The sequence below is a fragment of the Bubalus bubalis genome, chromosome 11 (genome assembly GCF_019923935.1).
Source record: "Bubalus bubalis isolate 160015118507 breed Murrah chromosome 11, NDDB_SH_1, whole genome shotgun sequence".
NCBI classification, from domain to species: Eukaryota; Metazoa; Chordata; class Mammalia; order Artiodactyla; family Bovidae; genus Bubalus; species Bubalus bubalis.
In genome coordinates, this window is record NC_059167.1 from 53,454,467 (window position 1) to 53,468,892 (window position 14,426).

The window sequence follows — 14,426 nt, forward strand, 5'->3', positions numbered from 1 at the left end:
GGAAGTGTAACATACACACCAGATTTGGAAGACTTAGTGTGAGAAGGAGACTGTAAAATCTAATAATTCCCAACTTCACCTTGGGCCAAGAAACATTTTATAGGGTCACCTCAGTATCCTGCTGAGATTCACCAAAGCGGAGGTGGATTCCCTAGGACGTGGACCACCTAGCCTTGACTCTCACTCGTAGGGCTCAGTCAGAACTGGACTAAGTCTGCAGTGAGGGATAAACTGTTATCCTCTGCCTTGTGGAATTCTAGGCCTCATTGTAAGCAGCTAAGAAATAAAAATGCCAAAAACAAAAAGACCAGTAAATCAGAACTGTTTCTGGATGGATTTACTAGACCAGGTACTTCACATCAGTTCTGATATTTAGGGATCCGCAGCCACAGAGGCAGGTGAGGTTCTGCCAGGGAGGTCTTTCAAGTTGCCTTTCCAGCTCTGAGCACCAGCCTGGGAGACAGCTGTCTCACCGTGCCCTAGATGGATCCCTTGGTGCTGTACAAACCACAGAACATGTGATTCAATAATCCTTCTCACGCCCACAACACACTGACACAGAAAATCAGATTTTAAAAACCAGATTTCCCTTCCCATTAACTATCCATAGTCGTACTGCTCTTTCACCAACTCAGTGGCTCTTTCATGCCACTATCAACTACATTCCTCTATTTTATCTTGTCACAACAGTTCACTATCTATCCTTCTGTGATGTTTTCTTACTCTAGCTCCATCCAGCCCTCTATCTATTCCCTAGCAAAAGTGGACTTGAGTGACTTCCCTGGTGGTCCAATAGTTACTTAAGAACCCACCTTTCAATGCAGCAGTTGTGGGTTCGATCCCTGGTCAGGGAACTAAGATCCTACACGTCGGGGGGCATCTCAGCACACACAGCACAACTAGAGAAGACCACAAGCTGCAACTATTGAAGCCTGCATGCCACAAGGAAGAATCGGCACAGCCCCCTCAAAAAGAAGAAACAACAAAGTGGACTTGAGCCAAAGTGTCCCTTGCTTCTCCTCAAACACACCGTGACCACTCTAATCCACAGCATCTTGACTCGTGTCTCCTGTCTCTTTGTCTTCGCCTCATCTTCTCCTAGTTACAGACTCTGCCCATTTCTCAAGTCACTAGCACTTTGGCATATGCTTCAATAGAGTGGCTGCGGCCCCCTCCCCGCAACACTGTCTCCCACCTTTCGGTATCAGAAATACTTTCTGATACCACTCAACTTACTTGCCGTGAAACAGTATCCTGAGTTCCTGCCATGCATCACATATTCAAATGGCAACTACATAGCACAATTCAACAAAACGGTCATATGCTGGACAGAGTCCCAGTTCCCCAATAGATTTAAGAAGGCTCTTCACACTTTAGGTGCTAAAGAAACTTTCAGAAACAGCGAATTGATATTTTGCATAATTAACATTGATATGTTACTATTTACAAGCATTCTGCAGAAAAATAATATCACAATAACCAAAACCAAGATCCACAAAGCTTGCTATTTCTCCATGCAAGTGTCTTCTGCATCCATATAAATACTTCCTACTTCACGCAAGCTTAATGGCAAAGACATTTTCACCTTAGAAATAAACATGGTCCTAGTTCTTCACTACGGCCAATCCATTTATTTCTTCACCATATCCTGGTCTCCTCACTACATCCAAGATCCTGGCAATGCAAAGTCATTTTGCAGATGACTTATTAATCTCCAGAAGAAACAGTCGGCTTTGCCACTCATAATATTTGTTAAAACATTAGCTTAATATAGTGCATTTGATTAATGAAAAGATGTCAGGGTGCTGCTACCCTTGAAAGTGGAAAGAGAAAGTCTTGGCAGGGCTACTGTAGGTTACAAACACTGGTGACACCCAGGAAATCAATCAACAAGCCCCTAACACACACACACATACACACACACTCTCTCCCTCTCTCAGCCTGCCCCTCATTAAAAGCTGAGACAGACACACACAAAACTATGTAACACCGACTCCACTTCTGCAGGACCTTTCAGCTCTCTTCCTTTCTCGGCCCAGGAAGACAAGACCAGGTCACCCAGCTAATGATGAAGGGAGGCAGGGGCCCAGGTCCAGGTCCTCAGACTCAAGGGCCCTTTCAACTTCACCACAGTGGGTCTTCACTCCAAGAGGTTAAAAGAGAAGAGAAAGATAAAAGCATGCATGAGGCTGGCTAAATACCTGAGAGGTGACATACTGACTAGTTTGAGAAGGGCAGTCACTCACTCTGGAAGGCTCAAGCCAGAACAACAGGGGAAGATCGGAGGAGATGAGACACGGGTGAATGTTCCAGGGGTGTGAAGACACAAGGCCAGGTTTAAAACCAGCCACGTCTAATGTGGTAGCATGTGGGGGTCTGAGAGGTAAGTTTCTGGATGGTGCATATTTAAGTGTGGCTGTGGAAAGGGATTTGACCCCAATACTCACAGTATCCATTCACAGTATTTGCTCTGGAGGCTGAATTTTCTTACTGAAACAATAGCTCTGCCTTGGTGTACCTATTGTTAGGACGGTAACTGTCCATACCATTGGGGACAATTCCACCCCTACTGACCACTCAGCACAATGAAAAATTCATAAGCCCATTATAAGCAGAACCACCACTTCTTTTCTGGCAGATCTCTCTATGGAACATGAAAATGCCATCACTGGTTCCAACAATGCAACCTCACCCAGATCTCCAACTGGTTTCAACTTGCAGGAAAGAAAAACACAAAAATCAGCAAATTCAATCTGTTGATGAGTACCTCCACATAACAGAGAAGGGCTGGGTGACTAGACAAGGCTGTTAAAATTACCTTTATCAGGTAAAGTTTTTTAAGAAAATAACCAGAGGGGTACAAGGAGACTGACTGAAAGAACCACACCCATTTCAAACTGGCTTGAAATAACTCACCACTGGGAAGGGAACTCAGACACCCCACCCTAATGAAAGGAACAGACGGTTTCCTCTGGCCTTGAAAATATTAATAAATGAGGCTGTTAATTGCCTGACTACCAAAGATTTTAGAGTGCAAAGCTAGACATTAAAGAAAGCTGTGCAGCTGCCGGAAAACAGGCAACTTACATTGAACATAAAGACTATCTTAAGGATAACTTAAGGGTTTATCTTTAAAAAAAGATTATACTGTACTTCAATGCTTCACTTCCACAACATAGTTACAAGTCATACAAGTAAAACAGCCTTAAACTCTCCGCTAACCCCCACCCAGTAAAAAGTAAAACACAGTTTGCAAAAAGGTGGAAAACAAAAAGTAAACCAGAAGTTAGCATTTCAAATAATAAAAACAAGTTCTACTGAGAACCAGATCCAGAAAGCCCAAATAGCAATTTGTACAAACAAACAAAAACACACTGCAACAGGCTCATCTGCACAGCAGAACCTGAGTATAACCCAGCAGTTTCGTGGTCACACCCACTTTTAAAATGTGGAGTGTTGATGTGTTACCGCAAAACACATCCCTAGCAACCATGATGAATTAATCAGGAACTGGATGATACAAAGGATTTTTAAAACCAAAAAAAAAATGGGTGAGGGTGTGGGGGTGGAGGGATGGGATTCCCCACCAAGCCCTTGTTTGCAGTCCTGTGTCTACAGGACCAGACTGAAATTTTAAACCAAAAGCAAGGAAAAAAAAAAAAAAAACCATGAGTCAGGGGGAAGAGGTGGAGCTCCCACTATACTCCACTCTCCACCCCTTCCCCAAACCATTTTTATTTAACAGAAACTTTCTGAAAGCACCCAGTTTTCCCCTTGGTTTTTATGGTCTTGATTAATGTCTGAGTCACAGGCGCAAGTCATTCCCGAGAAATCGTGGAATTCTGCCCAGTGGCCTTGCTCAAACAGAGCAGGATGGACACAGCAGCACTTGCTCTGGCCTGTACCTTTTGCTGCCTGATCTGAATCAATATTTGTTTGCTAACTTCAGACACAATGCAGCCCCGAGCTCTCAGAGCCTCTCAGTCAATCTCCTGATGCAGGGTTAGAGTAGGCGGAAAGAGACAAGCAGAAGAATGATGTCACTTGGCTCCAAGCACTCTCAGGGTTGAGAAATCAAGGTCTTCGCATCTACAACTCAATTTCAGTGTTTTATGCCCACATATTACATTTCCTGTGGGGCCCTGCTGCTTACAGTAAAAAGTCCACACAGCATTCAAGATTTTCCACACTCTGGACTCTACCCACTTTTTCTTAAATAAAGCACATGCATACACACACACATACACACACACACGTAAAAACACTCAGCACCGAAGTCGAATTGGATTGGTAATTCTCCAAACACATTCAGTGCTATTCCGTGACCTCCATGTCTGGGTTTTTCAAGTCCCCAGTACTGGGAATGCTCAATGTGGATCAGCTGACATCCTCATGCAACTTCAGGGTACAAAAATTACTGTTAACTTTCTCCTGCACCTCTCCCTGCTCCGGGTTCCTGTCTCTTGGCATGTCTGTGAAGTATCAGAGCTGAGAGCATAAAGTCAGTCTTCTACTCTGTTCGCCCCCACGGTTTCCGTCTTAATCATTGCCATTTCCCCATAGGTCTGAGCACAGTGCTCAGCACACTCGAGGTATTCACTGACATTTTGGTATGTTTTACACACACTGGGTCTTTCCACATTCTGTCCTTTTCCCCTTCTTTTCCAATACACTCTCCTTTCTCAATTTTCTTTCTCTTCCTCAGACTGAATATCTCAAATGCAGTTCTAGTTCCACACATACAGATCTGGAGGCGTCAATTCCCAGCCTCTATTCACATCTTTGTAATGTCTGGTACATCCATTCAGGGGACAAACTCTTTCTCGTGATCTGCAGCTCTTCCCAACTCCCACAGCCCCTCATTTATACCACCTTTATATCATCAGGGCCCCCTGGGTCCTAGCTCTGTCCACAGGACAATGTGGAAAAGTAACCTCCATCTGCCATGGCAAGCAAAGTGGGAAAGGAGGCAGGAGGGAGTAAGAGTTTGCAAGTGGCCTTGGGACTCCGATTTCCTCTGAGCTGGGAGTGTGGAGACGGGTGTGGCAGGGAGACAAAGGGCAGGGAGTCCATGTGACAGACACTCCCTTGACTCAGAACTTCGGCACCAAGCCTGGGAGGATAACTCAGACCACTTGTATGCTACTGACTTCTCTCTGACAAGACTAAACTAAGATGGTTTAAAAACCTTCAGGCTGTGCCCTACAAGAGAGCTTTGGAGGTCATCTCAGTGGACCCATTGAGAAGGGCAAGCCTGGGCACCTCCTGACCCCTTCTGCTGACCTGCTCCCCAGATAAGTAGATGGGGACCACATCTGGCAACTGGAGGAGGAAAAAAGAGACCTGACAGTGAATGAGTTGGGTAGGGGGGGAATCTTTTATTCAGAGACTGCTGTCCTCTGATGTAGCCTACAATGAGAATAGGGTGTGGCACCAGGGGAGAAAAAAAAAGGAGTTGGAGTCCAGTAAGCAAAAAAAAGAAAAAAAAAGAGTATTCCATTTCTGTTCTTACAGTCAAATCCAGAAGGCAGGTTAAGTCATGATAACAAGCAACAACACTTTGCCTAGCAGGTTTTAAACATGAAGCTCAGGTCTGTGGAACAGCTGGATTAAAGGGGAAATGAGCCCCAATCAAGTTCGGAAGCTAATATTAATTTGGGAAAACGTAAAGTTCACAATCAATTACTGTCTATACAATTCAGTCATTTTTGTTTTTCTCCTCACTAGATTTAAAACCTAAAGAGCAGAGTGGTGCTTTTTTTTTTTTTTTTTTGGTCTGTTTTGTTCACTGCTGTATCCCTAAGTGCTTATACTAGTGAGTGGAACATGAAGTGACAATGAGGTGTTAATTTCTCAGTCATGTGCGACTCTTTGCAACCCCACAGACTGTAGCCCACCAGGCTCCTCTGTCCATGGGATTCTTCAGGCAAGAATACTGGAGTGGGTTGCCATTTCCTTCTCCAGGCGATCTTCCTGACCCAGGGATTGAACCCAGTTCTCCTGCATTGCAGGCAGAGTCTTTACCATCTGAGCCACCAGGGAAGCTATAGGGGAACATAGTAGATGGAACATCTGAGTGGAACATAGTAGATGCTTAATAAATACTGTCAAATGTAGAGATGTTTAAGGCAGCCCAGGAGAGCCTGGGATGTTCATCTGGCATACACACGCTCTCAGTTTATGCCTCAGCAGGCCCACAGCCCCACACAAAGGAAGGACAAAGGCCAGATTCTAGTTCCATCGGTGCAGGAAGAGCCTACAAACCCCAAAATCAATAACAATTGTAGGAGGATATCTACCTTGCCAGGAAAAATACTTAAATTAGAAATCAGTCAGGAAACTAATGGCCACGATTGCAGACATATCAATCGATACAGTATTTTTAATAGCTCAAAGACAAAGGATGTTAAATATTGACACCCCAGTCCCAAACCAAGTTCATGATCAAAGCCAGTGAGTCAGCAGTATTTCCTGGGCATTTACAACAGGCAAGCCATTTGGCACTACAGGAAATCACAAAATCTAGGCAGTTCCCCAATCATAAAACTCCAACTAAAAAAATTTAGCTTGATGGTCACACCCTTCCATGGCAGTTGCAATTTATTTCTGGGGAAAGCCTTGACTTAAGCTTTGAGATAACAGATGGAGTTAGGGAGGCGAGTTCCACAGGCAGTGATCTTAACGCCCCTGACCAATAAAGATACCGAACCTGGCCTCATCTGAGATCTTCCTTCACACTGCCTGGATATTATATGGCTCTCTGATTCCATAGCATCAAATGTTATAAATTACAATGTTTAGGTTCAAAAAGGTGCCTTGCTATTTTTTAAATAACACAACTCCCCTGAGTTGCTAAGGATTTTAGGACCACCAACATTTCTAATACTGAATATTAACATATATTGATTCAATCTGCTACTCTCCAGCGGGGTATAAAGAACAATGAAGGAGGAATGGGAGGAATGCATCAGAACTGGATAAGCATGGTCCGGCTTTTGCACTATGTCAGGGAGGAGGATCTCCAAGGAGGCAGGAGGAATACAGAGAAAAGTAGAGATGGTGATAAGGACATAATTACAATTACAATAATGTGATCAAGGCCAGCATTAAAACTAAGAAGACTTCCAGTAAAATATTTCAGTGATTTTTTTCTTCTTACCTACACATCTTCCCTCCCACTTCCCACCACTCCCAACTCCCAAGCTGGGCCTGTTCTATCAGTACTTTCTATGGAAATGCCTTCTACAACATTGCTTCAGTGCGAAAGTGCCTTCTACATTCTAAATGACCAAGTTCGGGACAGGCACAGTATGATACATTTTGGATAGAACCTATCAAAACAGTCAGTATGAGCTCAAGGGTCCAGAACCCTGGACTCCATGACCTTATGGTTCTGGATAAAGACCCAGTAAGTCCCTATGAGGGTACTGCTCTTTTATACACAAATTGAGAATACCTTCCAACAGCTTTAAAATGGCAAACCTTAATACAAAAAGAATGATACTGCTTTGGTATGACACAATGCTTTCAGGGTGCTTTACAAATTTATTTTTGAATGAACATGTTTTAAAACCTTTGATAGTAACCCTCAGGGGCAATTCTTAAATTTTCATCGATAAGGAAATAGATGCCCACTTCCCACCGTCTTAACCGCGCCTTGATGGAAAACAGCCCTCCACGCCAGGCGCTAGGACCGATCTCACAGAGCTACAAGGAGAGGCCTTGGGGGCGCCGCCCTGTTCTGTACCCTCTGTCTTTGACTCACTGTCGCAGCAGCGCCAGTAAGTCAGTGACAACTCTGCCCACAGAACCACGGGGGACACTTCCTTCCTGAAGCAAAAGTGGTCGAGCAAATTGGAAACTCTTCAGATACACAGAAATCAGAAGTGCTCTCCTACAGGATAATCTAGACAAAGGAGAAGTAGCTGAGGTTCTTTCGTTCTGTTCTGTTCTGTAGGGGCAGGAGGTCGCTGCTAAAAACCCCTACCCCTTATCGTCCGTCCAGTTGCTTCCCTCTTGCTGATTGGCACAAGTTCCACTAATGCACATTTGTTTCAAGTCAACTTGCAACAGATGGGGATCACTTTCTAGATGGTCGTAAGGCTCGTGTTCAATGTGGAGGGTGCCGCACCCTCTGCTCTCCTCCCGACCCGGGGCTCCTAGGGTGGCCACACCCAGCCCCCCGCATCGCCTGGCGCGTCTGGAATGTGGGGCCTGCCTCTGGCCCCCTCCCCGGCGCCACCTCGTCTGGCTTCCTAAGTGCACTCAGGAGGGATGCCCGACCCCTCCTTCTGCCTTGCATCCCCCATGCCGAAGCACACCCGGCGCCCCTCACTCCTGTCCAAACCTCCTCGCCACTGGGCACCCTCCCCGCCGAGCCCCTAGTGCAGACGATCCCTCCGGCCCTCTCCCGGGTCCCCGTCGCCAAAGCTTCCCTTTGCAAGGCTGACTCCTTCCCTGCCTCTCCGCACCCCACCCCTCCACCCCGCTAGCTCGGCGGCCTCCGGCTGTAGCGGATGGGCGGGCGGGGCGTCCCGCTTACCTGGGCCGGGCGCAGTGCGCTTTGAGCGTCCCCAGAATCTGAACGGAGCCGGCTGGCCTGGGTGGGGCTTTTATAGTCACCACATCCTCCCGGTGCACAGGAGGCCCGCCCTGCCCCGCCTTCCCTTGCTCGCACCCGGACTTGGGGGTGACTCACCCTTCCCGCCCCGCGCGCCCGCCAGGGCCGCCTCGCCCTGGAACATTCCCTGGGCCGCGCCAGTGGGAGTGGCCCCGCGCCCACTGCCGTACCCTCGGGTAAAGCGCCGCTGAGACCTCCCTGAGGCCTATCAGCGGCCTCTTTTTCCTCCCTTTCTCTGCTTCTCCAGCGCCACGTCGAGTTCTCAGCCCTGCCTCAGGTTCATATCAATACAGTTGCAAGACTTTAGTAGACTATGAGGTTGGTTTTTTTTTTTTTTTTTTTTAAGGCGTCGATGCAATGGAAGGAAGAAAAGTTCCAAGAAACATAAATCGTGATTCCCCTGAGCTGGGCCGTTGGCATCCAATCCTCGGTTACCGTCTGCAAACATATTAGCTTAACCTCTGACCAGCCGTTCCCGGGAGGAGCGCTGGGAGGAGGAGGAGTTCCGCAGTGTCCTGGCTAGCAAAGGATTCCTCCGCCTTGGGGCGCGCTGGTACACAGCGAGCCACTGTGGCTGTTGGTTAGGGGGTGGGAGGCCGAAGCCAGGAGCAAGATCCCACCCTCCAGCCCGGGGAGGCGCCCTTTCCCCAAACCTCCGGAGACGCCGGGCCTCCCGCGTGTCGGGCAGCTGTGCGTGTCCTCGTGGCAGGCAGTCCCAGGCTGGGTGGGACCAGTGGCTTTGAACCTTGAGTTCCAACAAAGAAGTTCCTCCCTTCCTTCTTTCCTAACGGGCTTTTTTTTTTTTTTTCCTCTCAACCTCAGCTCCCTGGCTTAGTTTTGCTATTTCTCGCTTTTTTTTCATTCTCTGCTTCTATGAACCACCGTGGCAAAAGCACGCAAATGTGATTTTGTGTGTGATTGTGAAAATACTGTACTTCAAAGTAGCTGGAAAGTTTTGCTAAGAATCCCAAAAATCTCGCTCTGCACCTCTGAATTCTTTCCTTTGACACACCTCACGTAGTAGCTGTTTCTCCTGATGCTTCTATGTTTTAATCTCCTGTCTCGCTTAACGTCTGTTTTTACTTTTCAGTTGAGCGTCATTTCATTCCTGGGAATTAAGAAATGGCGAGGCCAAGACATCATTGCCAAGCTCACAGTTAAGTCCAGACCACAAATGGGGTCTCTAAACACTCAGCCCAGAGCTCACTGTTACCCGTTTCTTCCACTCGTAATGAAACATGATAGACACCGTCAGAAGGACAAATAGAAAATAAAGCAATACTGTTGATACAATCTCTGATTTACATTTGTGTTCAGTTGCTAAGTCGTGTCTGCCTCTTTACCACCCCACGAACTGTAGTCCACTAGGCTCCTCTGTTCATGGGATTCTTAAGCAAGAATACTGGAGTGGGTTGCCATATCCTTCTCCAGGGGTTCTTCCCCACCCAAAGATCAAACCTGCCTCTCCTTAACTGGCAGGCAGATTCTTTACCACTGAACCATCAGGGAAGCCCATTTACCTTTCAGTTCAGTTCAGTCGCTCAGTCGTGTCTGACTCTTCGCAACCCCATGAATTGTAGCACACCAGGCCTTCCTGTCCATCACCAACTCCCAGAGTTTACCCAAACTCATGTCCCTATGGGGTCACACAGAGTCAGACACGACTGAAGTGACTTAGCAGCAGCAGCAGCATGTCCATCGAGTCGGTGATGCCTTCCAGCCATCTCATCCTCTGTCGTCCCCTTCTCCTCCTGTCCCCAATCCTTCCCAGCATCAAGGTCTTTTCAAATGAGTCAACTCTTCGCATGAGGTGGACAAAGTATTGGAGTTTCAGCTTCAAAATCAGTCCTTCCAATGAACACCCAGGACTGACCTCCTTTAGAATGGACTGGTTGGATCTCCTTGCAGTCCAAGGGACTGTCAAGAGTCTTCTCCAACACCACAGTTCAAAAGCATCAATTCTTCAGTGCTCAGCTTTCTTCACAGTCCAACTCTCACATCCATACATGACTACTGAAAAAACCATAGCCTTGACTAGACGGACCTTTGTTGGCGAAGTAATGTCTCTGCTTTTGAATATGCTATTTAGGTTGGTCATAACTTTCCTTCCAAGGAGCAAGCGTCTTTTAATTTCATGGCTGCAGTCACCATCTGCAGTGATTTTGGAGCCCCCCAAAAATAAAGTCTGACACAGTTTCCACTGTTTCTCTATTTCCCATGAAGTGATGGGACCAAATGCCATGATCTTAGTTTTCTGAATGTTGAGCTTTAAGCCAACTTTTTCACTCTCTTCTTACAGCTCCTCAATTCAGGCTGAAAGCTTTACAACCAGAAATTGTGTTTTTCTGCCTACTCCCTGAATATTTTGGAACAGAAGGAGACCATAGACTGACAATAATGGTGGGCTGGATTCTGTCTCCCTTCTGTTCTCCCGGCTGGTTGCACAGCCTCTGATTCCCAGTTGTGCTGTGACAGGCACTCTACAGAAGATAAGATTTAATTCAAATCATGTGGAATACCTAGGAGCCAAGTATCCAAAAGAATGCTTTTGCTTATCTAGGGCATCTAGCAAATCCAAACATACAGATCTGTTCAATAGCCAGAGTAGGCTTCATACTGCAGAACTTCACACTGGTGTTTTCATAAAGAGGAAGCTGTTGCAGGTCATGGATTGCTCTTTCTGAGGAATGTGGGGCCAGTTCTGCCAGTTGAAATGAGCTTTTGAAACTCTGTGCAAAGATCCTTTTTTCTTTCCCCCCATGGTTGGAAGAATGTTTACAACAACAAATCTCAGATTATGTCTCTGCTGCTGTGCATTCTGTCCTCCAAAGCCTTGACTTTATTTTGTTCACGCTTCATCTGCTGTACTTCAGCACTACTAATTGTGCCTAGCTAGCTCCAGTACTTTTGGCTGGAAAATCCCATGGACGGAGGAGCCTGGTAGGCTGCAGTCCATGGGGTCACTGAGTTGGACACGACTGAGTGACTTCACTTTCACTTTTCACTCTCATGCATTGAAGAAGGAAATGGCAACCCACTCCAATGTTCTTGCCTGGAGAATCCCAGGGATGGGGGAGCCTGGTAGGCTGCCATCTATTGGGTCGCACATAGTCGGACATGACTGACGTGACTTAGCAGCAGCAGCAGCAGTGATAGGCCGGAGAAGGCAGTGGCACCCCACTCCAGTACTTTTGCCTGGAAAATACCATGTACGGAGAAGCCTGGTAGGCTGCAGTCCATGGGGTTGCTAAGAGTCAGACACGACTGAGCGACTTCACTTTCACTTTTCACTTTCCTGCATTGGAGAAGGAAATGGCAACTCACTCCAGTGTTCTTGCCTGGAGAATCCCAGGGACGGAGGAGCCTGGTGGGCTGCCGTCTGTGGGGTTGCACAGAGTCAGACACGACTGAAGCAACTTAGCAGCAGCAGCAGCAGTGATAGGCACTCACTAAAACTTAGCAAACGATAGAACTATTCACCCAATAATAGAATGTTAGAGCAGAGAGGGGCCATAACAGGCTACTTATCCAGTCCTTGATTTTTATAGATGTAGAAACTGGAGCCCGAATAAAGTCTCCTGCCTAGTCCAGAGATGGAAAAATGCACTCAAGTTACTTATTGCAGTTTAACAAATTGCCACCAAAACTTAGTGGTTCAAACATAAATAAAACCGTTTGCTCATGATTTTGCAATGTGGACAGGACTCAGGGGACAGCTAGTCTCTTTGTAATGTTGGGTGGGGCTGCTCAACTGGGGCTGCAGGATGGAAAGGCATTTCACTCATTTGTCTAGTGCCTCCACTGGGGCTGCTGGAATGCCTGGGAGCAGGCTAGATCTCTCTGTCCCTTGGACTGTCATCTGCCAGGTCCTCCTCTACACTGGGATAGTAACGGCAGCCGGCTCTCAAGAAGCAAAAGCTGGAGCTGCCAGGCCTCAGCTTGTGGGCTACCCTAAAACAGGCTGGATTGGTTTTGTGGGCTGTAGTTTGCTGATCTTCACTTTAATCTGTCATGTGATCAGTCTTTGGCTTTGCCTTCTGGCCTCTTGATTCCACTCTCTGAGATGTCTTTCCTTTTCCTTAAGAATGGTCCATATTTGTTCCTGAGTAGTTCTCTCAATAGGCATGATGCTAGTACAGACTCGAAGGCCCAGAAACTTCTTTTCATTTTTGAACTGTTTCTGTGTCCAACCTGGCAGTCCTTTCATTAATATAATTATCTTTAAAATTCTGTGGGCTTTCTATACATCTTATTGAGGTTCCTTCCGTGCTCCAAAATTTATATCCGATGGAATTTTTCTCAAAACTTTTGAGGAATTTCTGTAAATTTTAATGAGGCTTAACATCCAAATGCTCCAAAATTCACATTGATTATTCATATTGATTATCCTTTTTAAAAAAGATCTCTCTGAGTTTGTCAAGCTGGAACAAGGCACTTAAGATTCTTAGAAGCCCTGAGATGGCCTTCAAAGTACCACATTAAATCTTTCTGGAATCTTAAAAATAAATAAAAGGGACTTTTCTGGTGACACAGTGGATGGGAATCTGCCTGCCAATGCAGGGAATCTGGGTTCCATCCCTGGTCTGGGAAGATCCTTCATGCCTGGAGCAGCTAAGCCTGTGTACCATAACTCCTTAGCTTGCACTCTAGAGCCCCTGAGCCACAAGTACTGAGCCTGCAAACCACAACTATTGAAGCCTGTGCTCTGCAACAAGACAAGCCACTGCAATGAAAAGCTCATGCACTGCAACAAAAAGAAGCCCCCACTCGTCACAACTAGGGAAAGACTGTGCAAAGCAACAAAGATCCAGTGAAATAAAAAATAAATAAATTTTTTTGGAAAAAAAAAAAAGATTTTGCAACCACACATGATTTGATCTTTATCCTGGGGCCATTTCTTATTTTCCAAATCTTTCTTTGGCTAGAATTCTGCTTAAAAGCCAAACATATGCTTACTCAGTACTTTTTTTTTTTCTTTTTTACTTTCTCATACACAGCTAAAAGAACACCACTGGCATTTTCAGCATTCTGCCTGGAAATCTCCTTGGCTAGATTCATAAGTTCATTAGGCACATTTTCTATCACTTGTGTTACCACAGGCAACAGTAACATTAAACATTCTGCCAACACATAACCTGGGCTGCCTTTTTTCCAATCTTCCATGGCAATTTCCTTACCACTTTTCCAAGCTCTAGTAACAGTCTTCTCTCTGGTTACTGTCTGGACGTAAAGTCCATGTCACATATTTTAGGTTTTTCTTACAGCAACATTTCATGTCCACATTCTAATTTCTGTTTCAGTCTCCTGTTACTAGGAAATAAGCCCACTTCCAAATATTAGAAACTTAGAACAGCAACAAATGTATTTGTTCTGATTCTATAAAGGGCAGAGTTCATGGAATCAGCTCATCTATGGTCTATTTAGCGTTGATTCAGTTCAGTTCAGTTCAGTTGCTCAGTCTTGTCTGACTCTTTGCGACCCCATGAATCGCAGCATGCCAGGCATCCCTGTCCATCACCAACTCCTGGAGTTCACTCAGACTCACGTCCATCGAGTCAGTGATGCCATCCAGCCATCTCATCCTCTGTCGTCCCCTTCTCCTCCTGTCCCCAATCCCTCCCAGCATCAGAGTCTTTTCCAATGAGTCAACTCTTCGCATGAGGTGGTTAGGGAGACTCAAATCAGGCTGGAAGATCCATAAGGGCCTCCCTCCAGCAGAGTAGTTATTGACCTTCAAAGGACTGAAAGTGGAAGCTACCAGGCCCAGAAGTGAAACAGTGGCACTTCCCTGCATCCCATTGATCAA

At 46.1% G+C, this 14,426-nt stretch overlaps 1 protein-coding gene and 1 long non-coding RNA gene across 3 annotated transcripts in view; one reads left to right on the top strand and one right to left on the bottom strand.

Moving 5' to 3' along the window:
• ANXA2 (annexin A2) overlaps nucleotides 1-8,645 on the bottom strand; it is a 44,535-nt gene extending 35,890 nt beyond the window's left edge. The window contains exon 1 of the mRNA XM_006043275.4: nucleotides 8,543-8,645. The gene's annotated coding sequence lies outside the window, so the exon portion shown is untranslated. The remainder of the gene's footprint in view (nucleotides 1-8,542) is intronic.
• A 156-nt stretch (nucleotides 8,646-8,801) lies between these two features.
• On the top strand, nucleotides 8,802-12,371 carry LOC123328272. 2 transcript variants are annotated; one of them, XR_006543116.2, is made up of 3 exons: nucleotides 8,802-8,938; nucleotides 9,711-9,776; nucleotides 12,169-12,371. It is a non-coding gene; the product is annotated as an uncharacterized LOC123328272 (long non-coding RNA). The 2 variants fall into 2 exon arrangements; XR_006543117.1 differs by lacking the exon at nucleotides 8,802-8,938 and adding an exon at nucleotides 9,050-9,173.
• Nucleotides 12,372-14,426: the final 2,055 nt, after the last annotated feature.